The following is an 18,519-nucleotide window of genomic DNA, read 5'->3' as shown; positions in this document are numbered from 1 at the left end:
AAGTCCTTTGGGAGAAACATTTTGTTCACAATGGGTCCCCCAAGAATACATTCGGATCAGGGACGTGATTTTGAAAGTAAAGTGATGAAAGAAATGCTTGCCCTGGTGGGCATTAAGAAATCCATAACATCCCCATATTATCCAGAGGGGGATGCCCAACCAGAGCACTTCAACCAGACATTATTGGACATGCTGGGGACACTGAATTCTACCCAGAAGGCCCAGTGGAGCCATATCAGTCATGTGGTATATGCTTACAATTGTTAGAAGAATGAAACAACTGGATACTCACCATAGCTGCTGATGTTTGGGCATGGGGCCAGATTGCCTGTGGATCTATGCTTTGGTGTTTCAGCTGACAGCACTACAACTCCATCCTACATCCATTATGTACGCAAACTGAAGAAAGATTTGCAGAATACCTACAAGCGTGCTCAGGGAGCTGCAGCTAAAATTAATGCAGGCAACAAAGCTCGCTATGATCATTAAGTTAAATATTTTGACTTGCAAGTGGGAGATGGTGTGTTTTAGAGATATCTTGGCATTCCAGGCAAACACAAGTTGGCTGGTCAATGGGGGGGTCAAAACCATATACAGTCTTCAAGCAGTTGCTGGGTCTGCCTGTTTTTATCCTAAAACCTGAAGATGGCTCAACAAGGACTTTGCACAGAAATCATATCCTGCCCATTGGTCAACTAGTTCACATAAGCGAAGGTCTTGCAGTCAATGACAGAAGGGAGGCATACAGCTTGAGGTCGAAACAGACTCACTTGCCCAAGAAAGCTTTTGCTGACTCCATGAGAACTCCCCAGAGCATTGAGAGGACTCAAAGAGATGAGCTAGACTCAGATGCAGGCAGCGATGAATATAATTGTGATGAAGGTGAGCTGGAGCTGCCTACTGATCACCATGAATCTCGGACTTCCCGTCCAGAGGAAAGTGAACTGCCGACACAAGTCTCGATCACCCAAGATGATAGACCAGGGGTAGGCTATCTTATCCAGAAAGCATCAGTGTGGGTGAAGGTTTTTGTTCCAACCAAGCAGTTACACACCTGATACCACTTATCAACCAGTAGAGTCTTTGCTGAGGAACTTGATTAGGAGACACAGGTGTGTAATTGCTTGGTTGGAACAAAAACGTTCACCCACACTGGCCCTTTCTGGATAAGATTGCCCACCCCTGCGATAGACAATCCAGGACAGGAGGATCTCATGAAGAGACTCTGCAAGTCACCACTGATGCTTGTTTGGGATTTGACTCGGACTGGGTAGACGACCATTTTACTGACTGACTGTGGGACCGTGATTCAGACTGGTGTTTTCAGTGTGATTTAATTAATTGTAAAGCGCTTTGAGCGGCTGTTGCAGCTAGAAAAGTGCTATATAAAATGCAACTTGATTGACTGGATGACCCAGCTTATACAGAGGACACATGTGCTAGTGAGCCTATTGAGCTTGTGAAGGAAGACCACACTGCCTCTGTACTTGAAGAAGTCAATCCTGGTCTTCCTCAGAGAGGGTCTTGACCTATTTTCCCTACAAAAAGGCTCACATATAGTGCCTCTGGAGTGCTTACGGAGGCTCCTACTATCATTGCCCATAGAAAAGTTATTCCAACTCTCTTAACTCCGGGCACTCGAAAGAGTTATGTTCCCATTTTGGCCCGTAGGAGCTCAGGATTTTATGCCAACGCTATATCTTTTGAATTAGTCTCTTGAATGGGGACATTATAGTGTGGCGAATTCTACTAGAGTGTTTCTGCTCCGGGTTCATTCGCATATTACCCACAATGCAACTGAGGCGTCGATGTTTTGGTTATGTTGTGGGATGTGGAACATGTTAAAAACGGACACATCTGTTACAGATAGCGGTGATGTGGTGGAAGGTAATGGGGACGTTATGAGAGAAGTTGTATTAGACAACATGCTAATTCCCACCATGCGGGTAAAGAGTAGGCAAATAGATAGGGTTGCTTCGGTGGCCAAGAAAAGGGGTGGAGCTAAGACCAATACAAACTAGGGTCTGTTTTGACTTGCTTGGCTTGCGGTCATTAAAAGCTTACTTGTGTAACCGGTTGTTTTCTTGTCCGGTGCGGGATTCGATACGGGGTGTACTGCACCACAAGGCGACATCACTAACCGCTCGGCTAAAGGGTCAAACTCGTTAGCTAGGGGCTAACGTGTCTTATTAGTAGTTTACAGTCGTCACCCTCCCACGTCCATTGCCCCCCCCCGCCCACCCCGCCCCGTCAGATAGGCTACGCAAACAATATTAAACATTGTTAAAAGTAAAATTAATGCAAATACCCAACATGGTAGTCGACGCTCTGCCAATTTGCATGGGATTCGGATGGCGACTACAAAGTACAACACAATTTTGAATCACAAAACAACCAGAGATGAGAGTAGCAGCTCACAGCATCAATAGAGACTTTGTAGTTTGGGGCCCTGCATCAGCAGAGACTGTAGCTTGGGACCCCCGCATCAATAGAGACTAGCTTGGAACAAACGTCCCTTGTAGTGTATGATTGGGGATCCCTACTGTACGCGAACACAATACCCCTGACCTTTTGGAGCCGCTCGTGGTCCGGGGCCCTGGGGCACTAGCCCGACATGCCCGGTCCGTAATCCAGCCTTTGTTTTGGGTGATTCCCACTACTCATCAAGCGCGCCAACGTTGATCTGGATCCTATTGGGTATGTTTTACTTTTCATGTTTTGACAATACACATCCAGTTGTATTTAAAAATCATGTGCTGTGGGATTCTGTCTTTTCTTTAATGTATATTATGTTCATCCTCATTGTATGTTTAAACATATGCAATATTCTAGCTCTAGTGTTTTGTTTTGGGGTTTTTTTTCCACTAAGAGTTTATATTTAGTTCTCATGGGAAATAATTACACACAATAGGGGGTGTTCTGTTATTTCAGGTGGAGGCACCGCTTCATTTAGTCCTTATAAGTTCGTGTAAACTAACCCTAGTGGACTGCGCTATCTGCCACACTTAAGAATTTAGGCTCCTAGAGACACAGTTTTAAATATGTTATAAATAGTGCCTAAGAAAGGGTTACATGTACATTTTTACATGCCTAACACAGCGCATTCCTAACAAGATGGTGCCCCTGTCGCAACATACAACGCGGGTGGCGTACCTTCACATTTCCTATATATTGGATGTGCTGACATAGAGCAAGTAGGCCTACATGCTTGCACCTATAAATGTTTCTTTGCAACTAGATTCATAGTCGACCCTTTCTTTGAGGTACGCCCAAGCACCCCCCCCCCCCGTAAAAGGGGAAAAAAAATTGAGCTCCCCTGACAGCCATTGTATATTTCGCACACTGTGTACGGCCAAGCCAAGAAAGACAAGCTCTAGTGGTGTAAATTCATTTTCACTCCTTGCCACTAGATAGCGATAATGACCCGTAAATGGCAGAGTGACCCCTTCGGACAGAACGTGAGCGAGTTTTCTTCAGTTGTGAACAAGTTTCTGTTCATGTCAGCTGCCATTACTCCGCTACGAATCACATCACATCTAAATTTCTTGCTTTTATTTACAGACTGAAAAGTTTTCAAATTAAAATATGTGGCATCATATTACCTCTTCTGTCATCAATCTGCACCTGCTACATATTTTTGCCAAGCCAGCTAGGAGGGACTGTTAGGACAGCAGAGTTACCCAGTCCCTATACAGAGATTAACCCAGACCAGAAAGTCCAGAATAGTGTGATCGAATAGTCTTAAGAAAACATGGAGCAGCTCCAGGATTAAGTCAGCTCAGTACTGTGGACACTTGGAAAGCCTGAACTCATCAAGGTGTGTCGTCATCTAAAATGTAGTGAACCAGCTGGGGAGGGATTCCAAGGCTTACCCCGTTGGGCTCTGATTCGGCTGGCAGAGAATACTTTAGATGAAATCGAGGAGAGTGAGGAATCCGCCGTGCTCCATCAGTATCTTGGCTGCCTTCAGTCCTTTATGATGTCCATGCAGGGACATGACACTGAGCGAACAGAAACGCAACCTAAAGAACTTGGTGAGATAGAGGTTGAAGGAGGAGTATACTCAGCTTCAGCAGGCCCAGGCAGAGGCATGCCATGCGCTGGAGGTAAAGATTCGGGCATTAGGAGATCAGTTGAGTAATGCAATGATAGCCTGGGAGCGGGAAGTCACCACGGCTACACCCCTTATAACACAAGAGGTGACAATAAGGAAAGAGTTAAGGATTTGTGGACAAATCGGGGAAGCTGCACAGAGAGATAAGCTTGTCTTTATTAGCCTTACTAACCAAATTGAATCTGGCCTGAAAAGGGGTTATTCAGAGACTGAAATTATTGAGGCTGTGGTTAAAGCTGTAAGCCCTGGGCTCCACCTGTGCAACCTACTGGAAATCAAGATCGTTCCACTGATCTTCTTCCTCTGCTACCTCTATCATCCCTACATCTGAATCTTTTTCTCTCCTACCCCCTGACACTGCTACTGATCTTCTTCTCTCTACCCTGTCCTCTTCTCTGGACAATCTCTGTCCCCTCACCTCCAGGCCTGCACGCCCAACTCCACCTGCCCCTTGGCTGTCCGACTCAGTACGTACTGACAGACGGAGCCTAAGAGTGGCAGAGGGCAAATGGAGAAAAGACAAACTCCCAGAGGACCTTCTCAACTTCCAATCTCTTCTTTCCACTTTCTACTCCCCCCTTTCTGCTACTAAGGCTGCCTTCTATCGCTCTAAAATCCTATCCTCTGCCTCTAATCCTAAGAAACTCTGAAACCTTCTCTCCACTTCTTCAACCCCCGCCTCCTCCTCCTACTTCCTCCCTTCTCCCTGATGACTTCGCTAACTTCTTTGACGAGAAGGTAAACGACATCAGATCCTTCTCTTCTCACCACCCGGTTAGTGCTGCTTGCACTATCCCCCCCTCTGCACCCTCCCTCACCTCTTCACATCCCACCCTATCCCACCTCGCTCCCCTCTCCCCCGATGAGGTCCTTAACCTCATTACATCCAGTCGCTCCACCACATGCTCCCTTGACCCGGTCCCCTCTGCTCTTCTTCAGTCTATAGCACCTGAACTCCTTCCCTTTCTAACCCACCTCGTCAACACCTCCCTCCAGGCAGGATGCTTTCCATCTGCCTTCAAGACTGCTAGAGTCACCCCCCTTCTCAAGAAACCATCACTTAACCCCTCTGACGTCGAAAACAACAGACCAGTTTCCCTTCTAGCCTTTCTATCCAAAACTCTCGAACGTGCCGTCTTTAACCAACTTTCTTTGTACCTCCACCAGAACAACCTCCTGGACCCCTACCAGTCTGGGTTCAAGGTGGGTCACTCGACAGAGACGGCCCTCCTTGCAGTGGCAGAATCACTGCACTCTGCGAGAGCAAACTCTCTCTCCTCTGTCCTGATACTCCTGGACCTGTCAGCTGCGTTCGACACAGTGAACCACCAGATCCTCCTCTCTACCCTCGGAAGAGCTGGGTGTCACAGGCTCTGCACTCTCAATGTTTGCATCCTACCTGACGGGTTGCTCCTACCGGGCGACATGGAGGGGATCTGTGTCGGAGCCTTGCAGACTGACTACAGGCGTTCCACAGGGTTCGGTTCTGGGTCCTCTCCCTTCTCCCTCTACACGACATCCCTGGGTTCTGTTATTCGCTCGCAAGACTTCTCTTACCATTGTTATGCCAATGACCCCCAGCTGATCTTGTCCTTTCCTCCCTCTGTCACACAAGTAGAGACACGCATCGCTGCGTGCTTGACTGACATCTCGGAGTGGATGGCGACACACCACCTGAAGCTCAATCTGGACAAGACAGAGCTGATGTTCCTCGCGGGGAAAGGTTGCCCGCACCGAGACCTGGCCATCACCATTGACAACATCGCAGTGACGCCAACTCGGACTGCGAGGAATCTGGGTGTGATTCTGGACGACCAACTGTCATTTGCTGCAAACGTTGCATTGGTTGCTCGCTCCTGCAGATTTCTCCTCTATAACATCAGGAGGATTCGCCCATTCCTCACCGACGAGATGGCACAGGTGCTCATCCAGGCTCTGGTCATCTCCCGGCTGGACTACGGCAACTCCTTCCTTGCTGGCACCCCGGCGTCAGCCATCAGACCTCTGGAGCTTGTTCAGAAAGCTGCAGCTCGTCTGGTGTTCAACCACCCTAAGTTCTCCCACACAACTCCCCTTCTCATGTCCCTACACTGGCTCCCAGTAGCTGCTTGCATCCAGTTTAAGACTCTGGTGCTAGCCTACAGGGCAGTGAAAGGAACAGCTCCTTCCTAGCTCCAGGCCATTGTCAAGCCCTACACCCCCGCCCGACCACTTCGCTCTGCTGCCTCGGGACACCTGGTTGCCCCATTGCTCAGAGGCCCCTGCTGCCGATCGACCTGGTCACGGCTCTTTTCTGTCCTGGCTCCACAGTGGTGGAATGAGCTCCCCACTGATGTCAGGACAGCGGAGTTGCTGTCCATCTTTTGGTGCAGGTTGAAAACTGACCTCTTCAAGAACTACTACCCTGTTACTTGTTCTTAGCACTTATTGTATTCACTCATTTAAAAAAACTAAAAAAATCTCTTTCTTGCGCTTTTACTTTAGCACTGGTTTTGCTCTTAGATGCTTGTTTAGATGACCTCTGATGACTAGTAGTTCTCCTGATTTCCTACGTTAAATGCATTTATTGTAAGTCGCTTTGGATAAAAGCGTCAGCTAAATGACTGTAATGTAATGTAATGTCAAGAGAGACCTCACACTTCCCACTGTTCACTGTCTGACCTCCTCCCAGTTCATGAACATATCCCAAGACCATAAGGAATCTGCACAGAATTTCCTCATCAGGGCAGCTGAGCTCAGGGAGAAACTCGTCTGGAAGTCTGGAGGGGAGGATGATGGCGAACAGTTTAGCCTAGACTTAATCCAACACAAGTTCCTGCATTCATTAGAGACTGTGCTGTTTAATGAGGCGTTAAAGTTTCATCTTAAACCCTACCTCAGCAACCCAAAAGTCACAGACGAACTCCTGATAGAGAGGATAAATGAAGCTGCCAGTCTTGAGCTAGAGCGACAGAACAAGCTGAAAAGAAACCGTGCCTTGAAGACACCGAAAGTAGATGAGCTATACACTGAGCAACACTCCAGTAACAGTCAGTTTGTCTTATAACAGAGGAGCAGACACAAACAAAGAAACCTGAGCAAAAGGGAGTTTGACAGCATCCACAAAAAAGAAACAAGGACAGTGTAAAGACCCTGACCCAGACACCACTAAGGTCATTGAGGGTCTCAAAGCTGATGTTCTTGAAATTAAAAAAAAGGTTTAGCGAGACATTAGAGGCAACAAAGTCATGCCCCAGCACTGATATAGGCCTACCCACAGCTGTGAGAGGGGCACGAGGATGCCAGGTATGCAGAGAGGTGCAGGCCAGTGAATCATGTAGGCACTGTTACTGCCGTGTACAGGAGGGCCATCTTTCCCATGGCTGCAGGCAGAGGAGACTGATGCAGGGAAATGGGAGAGGGCTGCTGAGCCGGGATCCACAGTAGCTCACCCACTTTCCAAGTCCCAGATGAACTCTGCATCTCTCCGTGAAGGTCCTCAGAGCCAATCAGGTGAAAAGGGAGACAGTCTTCCTGCTACTCCACAGTCGGACAATAGTCAGCCAACCTGTGACACACCCACAAGCTATGTTCCCTGTCAATGCCAAGCTAAGCTCGTCAACTTCATTGGGAAGAGATTTGTGGTCCAGTGTCATCTAGACGATGTAGCCACTGAGACTCTGTGGGACACCGGAGCTCAGGCAAGTTTCATCAGTGATGGGTGGAGAAAACAACACCTTTTACACAGCATAGTCCGGCCACTTGTTTAACTTTTGGGGCCAGAGCCATTGGTTGCATTAGCAGTAAATCAAACAGAAATAATTTTTGATGGCTGGGTGGAGATAAGAGTTTTACTTAAACTGTGAGACACACCAAGACAAGACACTGCTAGTCCGTTTTTGGTGTCTAGTGACCCCAGTGTGGCTGAACAACCTATCATTGGATTCAATTTGATTGAAGAAATTGTTAAAAAATGGGATAAGCGACAATTAAAATCACAAACCATCCGGAAAATCAGCCAGGTCTTTTCAGTGACAATTAACACAGCTAAAGCTATGCTCAAGATACTGCAGACTTCAGATGGGGATGGGGATGTGGGGACAATACAGGCGGGTAAAAGAGGCGTAAACCTGGCTGCTGAGCAAATCACTACTGCCTATGTTCGTGACTCACTTTGGGACTCACTTTGCAGGACAGAGCCTGGTGTTTTTCCTGATGACCTATCACAGCTGCTGGAGGGACTGGTCATTATTGGTGTGGGGAGGTCAACTTACATGCCGGTCTCAATAGCCAACACCAACAAACATGACATCACCCTAAATCCCCGCACCATATTGGGCCACTTGCAAGAAATAAAGTCAGTGTATCCAAACAGCCGAGTTGTTCACAGCTGAGAGCACAGCAGAGCAACCTGAACAGAGCCCCCCCACAGCCTGACACTCAGTTTGCTGAGGTAACCACTGCCCCACACCAGCGTCACAAGCCATCTCAGTGGGCTCCTCCAGTAAAGTTAGACCACCTCATTGAAAATCAGCAGCAGATCGTGAGACAGCTGTTCCATGAAAGATGTCATGCTTTCGCTTATGATGATGATGGATGTTGGATGTATTCCCTCTTTAAAAATGCACATCACCCTGCACGACATGACCGCTGTTCGAAAGATCTACACATCAGTGCCAAAAACTTTGCATCAAGAGGTTTGGTTTAAACGTTTATTTGGGAAGAGACAATATACATTAATCAACATTCAAAACAAATGTAAATGTACCCGAGTTAGCGAATGGGTTAGTTTCCATCGGCAGTCCATTTGCCTGATGTTGTTAGGCATCCTAGGATAATGAAATAGTACAAAAAAAAAAGAGGTGAAGGATTACCTGCAGGATTTGCTGAACCAAGGATAGATATCACAGTCAAGGTCCCCCAACTCCTCACCGATCGTCTGTGTTGGAAAAAGTCTGGGGAATTGAGGCTGTGCTGTGACTATAGAAAACTTAACAGAAAATCTGTCCCCGACTGGCACTTGATCCCTAGGATCCAAGATATGATGGATCTCTGCATGGCAGCGCCTGGTTTTCAGTGCTGGACCAAGGAAAGGCATATCACCAGGGATTCCTGGGCCTGGAGAGTAGACCATTGTCAGCTTTTATAATACCCTGGCGTTTTTATCAGTGGAACTATATATCATTTGGTCTCAGCTAAGCACCAGCAGAATTCCAAAGAAGTATGGAGGAGTGCCTGGTGGGCTTTCGTGATGTTTGCCAGCCCTACCTGGATGACAACCTCATCCAATCCCCCACCTTTGACAGCCATGTGGTGCACTTTAGAGATGTCCTGCAGAGGTACCAAAAACACGGTGTCAAACTCACCCCACAGAAATGTGAGGTCTTCAAGCAGAATGTGCATTTCTTAGGACGGATTGTTTCCGAGGAGGAATGTACAATGGATCCGGCCGAGATAGCTCCAATTCAAGCTCTGAAGAACAGAATACTATCTACAGTGGAAGAACTAAGTAGAGTCCTTGGGTTCCTCTCCTACTACAGAACTTACATTTCTAATGACTCGAGAGTGGCCAAACCTTCGTATCAGCTCTTGGCCTCACCTCCAGACAAGACCCAACCTTCTCCTGCACCAAAGGCGAAAGTGAAACAGATCAGTACAAAACGGGGTACACCTACCACCAAACACACCCATTAACTGGAGTCATAGTCACCAACACACTCTGAACACACCGATTGACTGCTTAACACAGCCACCCATCCTAGGCTATCCTGATGTTTCAGAGCCATTCATTTTACTTTGTGATGCCTCACAAGATGGCCAGGGGCCTGTGTTATATCAGAGACAAGAATCAGAATGCTTTATTCATCCCCAAGGGGAAAGTGGGTTCTATCACAGGCACGCTCTAATAAACTAAAAACTAACAACATACAAGATACAAGATAACAAGAAAATAGACACAAATAGAAACAAGAAAAACAGAAGCAAATAGAAATAAAAGATAAAATAAGAAATAGAAATAAGAACAAAATATATCAACAAGCATGGTGCACATAACACCCTATCTATACTGCACTACCGTAGCACAAAACAAACCGCACAAACAAAACCCAACAGGGTAAAACAAGTCGAAGGGCCAGTCCAATGACCATTAGCTCCGAGTGTCTGACACTAAGGGAGGCAGGTAGGCAAGATGAAGGTGATTGCGTATGGCTCCAGGACATTGACACCTCCTGAATAAAATTGTAACATATAATCTGGTAAACTAGAATTCCTGGCTATGAAATGGGCTGTTTGTGAACATTTTCAAGATTATCTGTACTATGCCCCTCACTTTGTAGTATATACAGATAACAACCCCTTGACATACATCCTCACAACAGCAAATTAAATGCAACAGGTCACTGATGGGTGGGAGAACTGGCCGATTTTAATTTCACTGTCAAGTATCGGCCTGGCAAACAAAACACAGATGGAGATGGCCTGTCCTGGCTAACCCTGGATATCAAACAGTTCATGTCACAGTGCACAGAGGAAGTGAGGCAAGATGTAATAAGTACCTCTGTGGTGAATGCAGTGTTGCAAAGTGAGAGTCCCCTTCATCTGGCCACTACAGTCAGTTTGGATGCCATCAACCTGGTTAGAGACTCCATACTACTGCCCGACAGTAAGCCGGTCTCACTGAATGAAATCAGACAGAGTCAAGAGTGAGACCCAGTTTTTGGACGTGTGCTGGAATACAAGGTGACCAACCACCTTTCCACAGGGCAGGCCCTGAAGACAGAATCACCTGATGTCAGAATTTTGCTGCAGCAATGGAGCAGGTTGCATGTCGACAGTGATGGTGTCCTACACATCAGGGCGGGTGGTAGAGAACAACTCCTCTTACCCAAAGAGCACCATGACACAGTTTTCAGGGAACTACACACAGACATGGCACATTTGGGCATAGAAAGAACTCTGAGCTTAATAAGAGATAGATTCTATTGGCCCTGAATGCAAAGTGATGTAGAGCATTTTGTGACATGTGCCTGTGAGTGCTTGAAAAGGTAGAAGCCTACTATGATCACCAGAGTCCCCTTGACCACCATTACCACTACTTACCCATTTGAGCTTGTATCAGTGGATTTCCTGCACCTTGAAACCTGCAAGCATGGGTATGAGTACATCCTAGTGGTGATGGATCACTTCACGCGCTTTGCGCAAGTCTGCAACAAAAAAACCCCAAACAAACAAATCAGCAAAGACAGTGATGGAAAAGGTCTCCGATAACTTCGCTCTTAACTTTGGTTTCATGGTAAAAATCCATCATGACATGGGCAGGGAATTTGAGAATCAGATGATCTCCCAGCTCCAGAAGGTCAACGGCGTGTGTGGTTCCCACACTACGTCATATCATCCTCAAGGCAATGGGCAAGTGGAGCGCTTTAATAGAACTCTGTTGTCAATGTTAAGAGTGCTTACTGATGTAAAGAAGGCAGACTGGAAAAACTCACTGGCAAAGGTGGTGCATGCATGCCTACAATTGTACTCGGAGCGAGGCCACCAGGTTCTCCCCATACTATCTGCTCTTTGGATGAACTCCATGGCTCGGCTCCCCATAGATATTCTGTTCAATCTGCCTGCAAAAGCGCACCAAGAAAGCTACAGCGAGTATGTGGTAGACTGGCAGGCATGGATGCAAGAGGTGTATGAAATTGCTTCAAAAAAAAGCTCAGATGGAAGTTTTAAGAGGAAAAAAGTATTATGATCAAAAGATCCATGGAGCTTCACTGCACCCTGGTAAATGAGTCCTGTTCCGCAACCTGCCTTAGAGAGGAGGGCCAGGCAAGCTTAAGTCACACTGGGACTTAAGTATGTAGTGGTGAGTCAAAAGAATCCTGACATCCCGGTTTATGAGCTCAAACCAGAGAGAGGAGGCAAAAGTCGTGTAAGTACATAAGAACCCCCTGCTTCCATGTGACAGTCTGCCTGTGGAAAAACCTGTCGCAAAAGTGCCTACCAGATGGAAAAGAGATATGAGATGTAGGCAAGGACAAACCCCATAACAGCTGCCTGACCAGGATGGAGATAGTGACCTTGAGGACGGAGGCGAAGTTGTGTTCATTTGAGGAATCTAGCTTCGAAATGAGATAACCATTTTAACTTAACTTACTTCCACTGTTAGAAAAAAGGTAAACTCTTAAAATTGGTACTTTTTATGAGATAAAAGTATTCGGTTGACTATGAAAGTATTCTTCAAAGAGTGAAATCACACAAAAATTCCGCCATGTTTTTCTGCATCGGTGTGAAATAGTCTTTCTTCTTTGGAAGTAAATGACAAATTCCACAAAATGTATCAAAAGCGTTGATGCTGCTTAGGAGAGAGATACACATCACCTTCCCACACCTTAGATGGCTGTGCGAATTTGCATTTACAGCGGCCTCATCCAGTGCCAGTGTCGGAAGATGGCGGCGCGAATTCACATTTGCGGCAGCCTCAACCAGTACCATCCATGCAGTGTCTTTGTCCATGTCTGTGTCTAAGTTTTGTCTTCGTTTGATGGCAGGAAGAGCTTGGACTGGATTGGCTGAGAGAGCGGGGCAGGTTAAGCTAATTGCTAGCCCATGCAGACCGGCAGTTCCGTTAACACCGAGGGCGGTCTTTCGGCGGCCTCACCTGGCGTTGACTGTGGTGTTTTTGGTGTCGTCGTGAGGAGTGCAGGGAGGTGTGTTGAGGGTGTCTGGCTGGGGGAGCTGGCGCTGGATTGGCTGGGAGAGCTTGGTCTGTTTTGTCCGGTGAGCCCGGGGACCACAGCCCCTCCCTGGAGCTGCACCCAAGGAGGAAACGCCGAGGGCAGTCTGACAGGACGCGGAAGTGGGGCAGGCTAAGCTAACTGTTAGCCCATGCAGACCGGCACTTCTGACAGTCATCCTGGCTGGCGTTTATTTCCTTGGACAGTGTTTTTTGTTTAGTTTGGATATGTGTGTCAGTTTGCGTATGTGTTCTTGTAGTTTTTGGATGTGTTTTTGTCGTTGTGTTGTACTGCTGTGGGCTGGGGGAAATGACATTTCGTTTCATTTCATGTATGCAAGTGCATGAAGTGAAATGACAAAGTGTTCCTGATTCCTGATTAAATGGAAAAAATGGACTTTCACCACAGGAAGCAGTGAGCATTGAATCCTACACACATTAAAAAAAATGTGTGTAGGATTCAATGGTCACTACTTACTGTGGTGAAAGTCCATTTCCTTTCTAATGTGACGTACAGTTGTTTATTCAGTGATGCTCTGGTGAGGGGCTGCACCCATTACACCAGTCAGAGGGATAATATGAGCGCCTCAGTTCCCGGAGGGAAAACCTAATGGACTATCTGAAACCAGCGCTGATTCTCAACCAAGCAAGCTGAGCTTAGAAGCAATCATCCAACGCTGCCGCCGTTTCCCCCACTCGTAAAGCGTGGCATGATCCTCGGGTGTAAAAGCAGCATCTGAAATAAGTCTGCTTCTCTGGCGAAAGGCCAGCAGTCAATCCCATTAGTCTTTCTGACAAAGCAGTGTGCATCGCCTTTTGTTATACAGAAGGGAAAGGACCTACCTAAAGCACCGAGAAGCCTTTTACTGTTATCTTCCATGCCAAGTCCCTGTCTGTGTTGTTTGAAGCAGATGAAATAGTTTGTCCCTCTTTCTTACCAGACGCTCTTCCTCTCACCTTTTTAAACTTGTTCATAGGTTTTTAACATTCGTGGCCTTTAAAGAACTCTATTGGGTAAAAGCTATAAGCTCAAAATGTATAGAAAATATGAAGATGTCAAGAATGACCATGTACCTGTATGTGAAAGGACTCATTAAAACAACATCCCTGATGATTTACCTGCAAACAAATACCCTGATGTGATGTTTTAGTTTGGTTTAACCCAAGAGCAGATACTGAGGAAGGCATGCAAAAAGGAAAGGCTCTTCACAAAAAACTAGAACTAAGTGGACGACTCTCTAGTCTGAAAAATAAGTGCCTGAGAGGTAACAAGCAAACATATCTAATACTACTTCTACTACTACTACTACTTTTGGCTGCTCCCGTTGGGGGGCGCCACAGCAGATCATCCATTTCCGTCTCTTCCTGTCCTCTGCATCTTCCTCTCATGCCAGCCACTTGCATGTCCTCCCTCACCACATCCATAAATCTCCTCTTTGGTGTTCCTCTTCTCCTCTTCCCTGGCAGCTCCATATTCAGTGTCCTTCTCCTAGTATACCCAGCATCTCTCCTCCACACATGTCCAAGCCATCTCAATCTTGTCTCTCTTGCTTTGTCGCCAAACCGTCCAACCTGAGCTGTCCCTCTAATATACTCGTTCCTAATCCTGTCCTTCTTCATCACTCCCAGTGAAAATCTTATCATCTTCAACTCCACCACCTCCAGCTCCTCCTCCTGTCTTTTCATCAGTGCCACTGTCTCCAAACCATACAACATAGCTGGTCTCACAACCATCTTGTAAACCTTCCCATTTAACTCTTGATTGTACCCTTCTGTCACAAATCACTCCTGACACTCTTCTCCACCCACTCCACCCTGCCTGCACTCTCTTCTTCACCTCTCTTCTGCACTCCCCGTTACTTTGAACAGTTGACCCCAAGTATTCCTTTACTCCTTGTATCCTCAACAATCCGCTGTCCTCTCTCTCACTCACGCATAGGTATTCCGTCTTGCTCCTACTGACTTTCATTCCTCTTCTCTCCAGTTCATACCTCCACCTCTCCAGGCTCTTCTCAACCGGCATCCTCCTCTCACTACAGATCAAAATGTCATCTGCGAACATCATAGTCCATGGAGACTCCTGCCTGATCTCGTCCGTCAACCTGTCCATCACCATTGCAAACAAGAAAGGGCTCAGAGCCGATCCTTGATGTAATCCCTCCTCCACCTTGAAACCACCTGTCATTCCAACCACACCTCACCACTGTCACACTGCCCTCATACATATCCTGCACCACTCCTACATACTTCTCTGCAACTCCCGACTTCCTCATACAATACCACACCTCCTCTCTCGGCACCCTGTCGTATGCTTTCTCTAAATCTACAAAGACACAATGCAACTCCTTCTGGCCTCCTCTATACTTCTCCATCAACATTCTCAAAGCAGACATCACATCTGTGGTGCTCTTTCATGGCATGAAACCATACTGCTGCTGCTGATCATCACCTCTCCTCTTAACCTAGCTTCTATTACTCTTTCCCATATCTTCATGCTGTGGCTGATCAACTTTATACCTCTGTAGTTGTTACAGTTCTGCACATCACCCTTGTTCTTGAAGATCGGTACCAGTATGCTTCTTCTCCACTCCTCAGGCCTCCTCTCACTTTCCAAGATTGTGTTAAACAATCTAGTTAAAAACCCCACTGCCATCTCTCCTAAACATCTCCATGCCCCCACAGGTATGTCATCTGGATCAACCACCTTTCCACTTTTTTTTTTTTTTTATAACTTTGTTTATTGAATTTTCCGCATAATCAACATTTACAAAATAATTGTCCTCGTAAGTTGTACAGCATGAACACAAAACACATCCAACAATACACTAACACACCAGAATACAATGAGGAATAAAAACACACCCTCAAAGGAGAAAAAAAATCAAATCAAATCAAAACAAATTAACTAAAATAATTAAAAAAATAAATAAAAATAACTAAATAAATACAAGTACACATATTCCAATGCACTTGTCCGCAGGCCAGCCAACCCAGCACAGTCCCTCACAGACATCATGTACACATACACCCTACCTCCTTCATCACCGGAGCTTGCCACGCCCCCACCTCCATCCAACAAGGACATCAATAAAAAGGAAAAAATATGCATATATATATACACACACATCACTCTGGAATAACAGGGAAATGAAGTCGCTTAACATAAGAAAAGAAGGGGGTCCACATTGCCCAGAATTTGTTTAGGGACCCTTTGAGTGTGTGCCTAATTTTTTCCAGCTTTATACAATTTAAAACAGACTTAATCCAAAGAGCATGAGAAGGGGGTACAGAGGATTTCCAACTAAGCAAAACCAATCGTCTCGCCAACAGGGTAACAAAGGCAATAAAATCCTTATTAATATTGGTCAGTTGCAATGTGGGCGAGGGCACCCCAAATAGCGCAATAAAAGGGTCTGGCTTGATCTGTGTGTCACATACTTCTGAAAGTGTGCTAAAAATATCTTTCCAAAAACCATCAAGAGATGAGCAACACCAAAACATGTGCACATGGTTAGCAGGAGACTGGTTACACCTCACACAGTTAGGATTTATGTCTTTGTAAATTTTCGCTAGTCTCGCTTTGGTCCAATGAGCCCTATGAATGATTTTGCATTGAATGAGACCATGTCGGGCGCAGACCGAAGAGGTATGTACCCTTCCGAGTGCCCTCTCCCACAGCCCATCAGATATTCCCTCCCCCAGTTCCTCCTCCCATGAGGATTTAATGTCATTAAGTGAGGCAATTCTTAAAGAACAAATTTGTCTATAAATTATTGACAAGGTACCTTTCAGAGTGGGAAGCGGGGTAAGAAAGGTGTCAAACTGTGTTTCACCAGGAAGGGTGGGGAAATGAGGATCCAAATTGCGGACGTAACTCCGGATCTGTAAAAATCTAAAAAAATGATGCCTGGGAAGACCAAATTTAACTGCTAGTTGCTCAAACGTACTAAATGTATTGTCAATGTAGAGATCTTTAAACCTTTTTATACCAAGACTAGACCATATTGAGAAAGCACTATCAACCATAGATGGGGCAAAAGCAGGGTTCGAGGCCATCGGAGCAGAAAGAGAGGTTGTCTGAAACCCAAAATGGCGTCTAAATTGATTCCAGATCCTCAATGTTGTTTTGACACACACATTCTTGGTGAAAGAGGAATAAGGGCCTGTAATGGAGGAGTGAGCGAGGGAAGACAATGATGCCGGTACAGACGAAGCAGCTTCCATCTTTAACCAAATTGGGGACGGGGACATCTCTCCACCTCGCAACCAGAACTGAATGACCCTAAGATTAGCCGCCCAATAATAAAATCTAAAATCTGGTAGCGCCATACCTCCGTCTGACTTGGGTCTCTGCAAGAGCTGTTTTCGTATCCTAGGAGTCTTCTTATCCCATATGAAAGGTAGAATTAGGCCGTCTATTTTTTTGAAAAATGTGTTGGGAAGAAAAATCGGTAGGCACTGAAAGAGATATAAAAATTTAGGGAGTGTGTTCATTTTAACAGAATTAATTCTCGCTACTAAAGAGAGGTGCATCACTGACCAGCGTTCAAAATCATCCTTAGTGCGGGTTAAAAGCGAGGAAAAGTTGGCCCGAAAAAGGTTTTCAAATCGACTCGTGACCTGTACACCAAGATAAGTGAAACAACTATGAGCAACTTTGAATGGCAAGGTATGTAATGGGAATTTTTCCGCAGTCACATTAAGCGGCATCAATTCGCTTTTACTGAGATTCAGTTTATACCCTGATAAATGACCAAAGGATGTAATAGTAGCAAGGGCAGCAGGAACAGAAACAGAAAGATTAGATGTGTATAGCAATAAGTCATCTGCATATAAAGACACCTTGTGCTCATGTCCGTATCTAACTATACCTTTGATAAGAGGGTTGGAACGAAGTGCTATTGCAAGGGGTTCTATGGTGAGAACAAACAATAAAGGGCTTAGAGGGCAACCCTGGCGTGTTGACCGTTGCAGAGGGAAACAGCCTGACTGAGTGTTATTAGTCCTGACAGAGGCTTGGGGGGACGCATACAGAAGTCTTACCCAAGTAGTGAATTTTGAACCAAAGCCGAATTTATTTAGTGTATAGAAAAGGTACTTCCACTCCACCCTGTCAAACGCCTTCTCCGCATCCAGGGATATAATGGCCTCCGAGGTGTTGGTGTCAGAGGAATTGTACATGATATTAAATAGTCGCCTAAGATTGAAGAATGAATGTCTATTTCTAATAAATCCTGTTTGATCAGGAGAGATAATCGATGGGAGAACTGTTTCCAGGCGTGTTGCCAGAAGTTTGGCTAAAATCTTATAGTCAACATTTAACAGGCTAATTGGACGATATGATGCACATTCAAGAGGGTCTTTATTATTTTTAAGAATTAAACAGATAGTCGCTTGAGTGAGAGTCTGTGGAAGAATACCATTAACAAATGCTTCATTATACATTTCAATTAGAATAGGGGCTATTTTGGGGAGAAGCTTTTTATAAAACTCTGTCGAGTAACCGTCAGGCCCTGGGCTTCTCCCGGATTGAAGGGATTTGACAGCTCTAGACAGTTCTTCAACAGTGATTGGTTGTTCTAATTCTTTAACCAAATCCTGGTTGACTAAAGGTACATCAAGGGAGTGGAAGAAGTCATCAAATTCTGATAAATCAGCATCACTTTCAGAAGTATATAGAGACTGGTAGAAACTT

General features: G+C 45.7%; 1 protein-coding gene across 2 annotated transcripts in view; it reads left to right on the top strand.

Moving 5' to 3' along the window:
- LOC130125561 (filamin-A-interacting protein 1) overlaps positions 1-18,519 on the top strand; it is a 102,590-nt gene that overhangs the window by 19,045 nt on the left and 65,026 nt on the right. The gene's annotated exons all lie outside the window — the stretch shown is intronic.

This window comes from Lampris incognitus, chromosome 15 (genome assembly GCF_029633865.1).
Source record: "Lampris incognitus isolate fLamInc1 chromosome 15, fLamInc1.hap2, whole genome shotgun sequence".
NCBI classification, from domain to species: Eukaryota; Metazoa; Chordata; class Actinopteri; order Lampriformes; family Lampridae; genus Lampris; species Lampris incognitus.
The sequence above is the reverse complement of the archived record's forward strand: the minus strand, read 5'-3'. Positions and strand labels throughout refer to the sequence as shown.